Here is a 4982-nt window from a genome sequence, read left to right as displayed (position 1 = left end):
GTCCAGACCAGTACAGAATATTCCTCCTTGGAAGAATCCCATCCTCCATCCTTTGTAGGTCTGTCTTTTTAGATGCAGGAGGGCCGCTATTTCCTTGTTGAGACAAGGGGGCTGCTGTGCCCTCTTGCTGTCTTTCCTCCAAGACAGAATAGCCTTAGCTTGTACATCTAGGACCACTCCCTTGAGGAGCAACTACTCTTCCTGGACTCTCCTCCCCTTGGGGCCGTGGTCCCTTAGGGCCTCACCGACAAGTCTCCTGAACTTGTCAAAGTCAGCCCTCCTGAAGTGGAGGACCTCTGTACTACTGACAGACTTGACAGCTTTTTAGCGGATGGTGAAGGTGATCAGCTCATGGTCGCTGTCACCCAGCTTCCCTTTGATCATTAGGTCACTGATTAGGTCGACCCGGGTTGCCAGTACCAGGTCAAGCAGCATTTTGCCTCTTGTTGGCTCATAGATTTCTTGAGTCAGATAGAGCTCATCCATGCGTGTGAGGAACCTTTGCAACCATTTGGATTTGGCCGAGCACTCTTCCCACGAGATGTCCCATGGATAGGGAGCATGCGGCCTCAGCCGATTCCCTGGCAAACTTTGGGTCGATCTCTTGATTCTGGGAGGGAGGTCTGTAGTAGACTCCCACCATTGTATCCACTGTGCCGTGTTCCCCATGGATTTTAACCCAGAGAGTTTCTAGTTGTCCACCCTGGGTGTTGATGTTGGCTTGTAGGCATGCATAGCTCTCCTTGACATAGAGAGCTACAACTCCGCCCCTTTTGTCCACTCAATTCCTCCTGTACAGGGTATAGCTGTCTATACCCATGGTCCAGTCATGGGTGTAGTCCCACCAGGTCTCCATTATCCCCATGACATCGTAAATGTGTTGAGTAGGAGGACAAGTTCCTCCTGTTTATTCCCCAAGTTCCTGGCACTGGTGTACTGGTATGCAAGTGTCCCCTTGGGGGCCCTTGCCTTGCCTGCAGCTCGCACTAGGGCTGGGGCAGGGGTGGGCTCCCTTACATACCTTAAGTGCCTTGGCCTGCTGGCTTTGCAAGGGTTGCTCAGCGGGCCAGCAGTGGCAGTAGTTCCTCTGTCCCCTGGTGGACTTAGTTTAGTTTTTCTTGGAAAAAAACATTAAACCTGGTCATGAATTAGAAGGTGGGCCTGAATTTATTTAAGTATCTCTAAATGCACATTTTAACATATAAAAACAATTTAGCTTATCACTAATTTTGTACTCTGTAGACTTTAGGCCCCCTCTACATGTTATAGGTATTGCACAATTAACTGGTTAATTTCAGAATTAACAGACCAGCTGCACATGCAAAGTACCTATCATGCCATAAAAAGTTCCAACTAGCTATAAAGTAGACCTCAAAAATATGTACTAAGTTTATAGCTCATTGGTATCCAGCTTTAATTGGCATGTGTAGTAAGGAATATATTGTGTGATACCTGTCCACCAGTCCAGCATCCCAGGATGCACTGCTTCACTCCAGCATAAATATCTCTGGAACAGGGCAAGGAGGAAACTCCTGTCCCAGCATAGATTTGAATCCCAGGTTCACTTCTTCCACCCAGCAGCATGAAGCACAATACATATCCACTACCTTTACCACCCACAAGAGCACAAAGCAGGCAAGCAGGACCACCCCTGTAATGCTAGAGTGGAGCCAGCCAGGAATCCCAGATCCCTGCACAATGCGTGAATCTGTTACAAATGCTGTCCTGGTGTTATGCGGCCTGGGATCTGGGTGTGATAATCCCATTCCAGGACTGTCCTACCAAATTAGAGACGGGTGGTCACCCTAGAGCCAACAAGCATAGGGGATTAGAGGGTCTAGTCCCCCTACTTGCCCCCTACTTCTCCCCTACCCTCCCACACTTTCCCTCATGTGCAGGGAGCTAGGGACACCCTGCCCAGCCACAGTGCAACCTTGAGTGTCCCAGGCAGGAAAAGCAAAGAAGCAAAAAAAAAACAAAAAACTAAGCGTACAATTGGATATGTATAGTTTTGAAAACTGTCCCTTTAGCATGCTACCATTGTCTCAAAAGGTATGTTCGAATGAAGATGATCATCTTATGTAATTCAAGTATGCACAACTTTATTATTAAAGTATTAGAGAGTATCTTTCTAATGTTATAAAAGCCTAAGTCTGTCTGTCTGTAACACTTTATTTGTGCTCTGATTGAGTGACAGTAACAGCCAATCAGAGCACTCTAAATGTGGGGGAGTGCTGCCATGATCCCAAAGCTGTTCTGAGGACTGAGGTTTATTTCAGTTTATTGCTGCCACCATACTATCATTCTGGCGATACAGAATTCTTTTCCTTGCAAATAATACCTTGGCTATATACACAGCAGTGCTTTTTCTCTTATTACTCAATTAACATTGGTTTGTCCACTATGGCACAGAGTACTTTGGAACTAATGACTTAGAATAAACAGAAGTTAGATAATGTATATGAATAAGTTTGATAGCTTGTCATTTTCTTTCTGCTGTTATTTCTAATATTTGCTAATTAAAAGCTAATAACATTTGTGTTTCTGACTACTTTTGATTCGTGTATATTTAAATGACTATAGTATAGAAACATTTTTTTTTTCTTTTCAATTGCAGGCTTTAGGTTTTGAGTTATTTTCCTAATAGCTTAATAGTCTGCACTTGGATGTCCTGTATTCAATATTTTTCTCTTTATTTTCTCTTTCCTTTTCCAGATCAGGATATATATTTCTGCTATCCAAGCTCATTACGATGATAAATATCATTGATTTGCTTAGTCTAAATTTTTAGTACTTTTTCTCTCCGTCTTTTAGAAACTGTTGATAAATGACTAAAGCTGAAACTTTTTAAAACTGGTATGTAACTTTGACTACTTTAGATAAAGTACTTCGATTATTCTACTGTTTAATTTTTCTCTATCTTTTTAAAATATTATAAATTATTGGGCTTCATAGTAGTGACCAGCTTCATTTTTCTTCTGTAGTTCTACTGTACTAAAGCAGAAATAATGGACCCAGTAAACTCCTTGCTGGATACTAGTGCTCAGCTGCTGATATTTAGGTGTTGTCTCCCTTTACAGGCTGGCATAGCTATGTATGTATGAAAAGGATGTACTTGGAGGGATGAGGGTGACCCAGCGGTAAACTGAACCCCTGCTGGGCTTAGCCAGCAGTGGCCCAATCTAATTCACAATTCCACATCATGGCTTCTGCCATTCACATGTGGCACAGCAAGAGGCATGATTGTGTGGATCACACATTAGATCCCATCTTGCCTTTGCTAACAGGTATAGAGGGGCCCGTAGTGGTAGTCCCCTAGTATCTAATCTCTTCTTAACTGGAGGAAAATGTGCGTTGCATTATATAGATTGTAAGGCTGGAAAGGACCTTGGAAAATCATTGGGTCCAGCACCCTGCACCAAGCAGGAAAGATAACTGGGGCTCAGGTGAACCCAGCAAGGTGACTCTCTAGTCTCCTCTTGAAGATTTCCAGAGTAGGTGATTGCACCACCTCTGGAGTGAGCTTATTCCACAGTCTGGACACCTTGACAGTGAAGAAGTTTTTGCTAACCTCAATTGATCTTCCAGGAGTTTGTGGCCATTACTCCTGGTTTTTCCCAAGGGTGCCTTGGTGAACAGTTGCTCACTGAGTCCTTGATATACTCCCTTAGTGTAGCAGTAAACTGCTACTAGGCCTCCTCTCAGCTTTCTTTACCTCAAGCTGTAAGTCCCAGATCCCTCAGCCTTTCCTTATATGGCTTGCCTTTTAGGATTCTGATCATACAGGTGGCTCTTTTTTGGACTCTCTCAAGCTTGTCTGTGTCCTTGTTAAAGTGTGGTGCCCAGAACTGGGCACAGTACTCCAGCTGTGGTTTCACCAGTGCTGAATACAGCAGAAGAATCACCTCCTTGGTTTTGCTGGAGATGCAACAATTGTTGCATGATAGAGTATTCTTTGCCCTACAGGCTAGAGCATTGCACTGCTGGCTCATGTTCATACTGTAGTCTATTATTATCCCCAAGTCGTTTTCATGGTGCTAGTCAATTTGGTGCTGCCAATCCTGTAGGTGTGTTGGGGGTTGCTATTCCTGAGGTGGAGCACTTTACAGTTCTCGACGTTGAACTTCATCAGATTCTAATCTGTCCAACTTGCCAGCCTGTCTAGGTCTGTAACTGTAGCCTTATCTTCAAGCGTGACCACACTCCCCCATAACTTGTGCCAGTGAGCTCTTCACCCCCACATCCAAATCATTAATAAAGATGTGGAAATGTACTGGACCAAGCACCACCCCCTGCTGGACATCGCTGCCCACTTCTTGCCAGGACAACACAGATCAGTTCACTACAACTCTCTGGGTTCTATTCTGCAGCCAGTTTCTCACCCACCTGACTCTCAGAGTTAAGTCCACAATCCTTCAATTTTCTCACAAGGACATTGTGGGATAATAGATCAAAGCCCTTTTGGAAGACAAGGTATACAAGTCCAGGTGATGAGTTACCTGATCATAGAAGGAGATGAGGTTGGTAAAGCAAGACCTGCCCATGATGAAGCTATGCTGGCTGTCATTCATAATCTTACCTTCTGCAAGCTTATTGCACATATTCTCCTTGATGAACTTTTCTAGGATTTTCCCCAGGATGGAAGTTAGGCTGACTGGCCTATAGTTACCTGGGTCCTCCCTCCTGCCCTTGTTGTGGATAGGCGAAACACTGGTTCTCTTCCAGTCCTCAGGGATTTCTCCAGAGTATCACAAGTTGTGAAAGAGTTTCACCAGGGGTTCCACAGTGACTTCGGCCAGCTCCTTCAACACTCTTGGATGAAGATTGTCCAGTCCTGCTGACTTGTATACATCTATTTCTTTTAATTGGACATACACCAATTCTACTGTAATAGTAGGAAAGTGATTATTATTACCGTACTCATCCTCTTGGTCTGGTAAAGGACCGAGGTGAAGTAGTCATTCAGGAGTTCATCTTTCTCC

Source organism: Alligator mississippiensis, chromosome 2, assembly GCF_030867095.1.
Source record: "Alligator mississippiensis isolate rAllMis1 chromosome 2, rAllMis1, whole genome shotgun sequence".
NCBI lineage: Eukaryota > Metazoa > Chordata > Crocodylia > Alligatoridae > Alligator > Alligator mississippiensis.
This window is presented reverse-complemented; position numbering follows the sequence as displayed.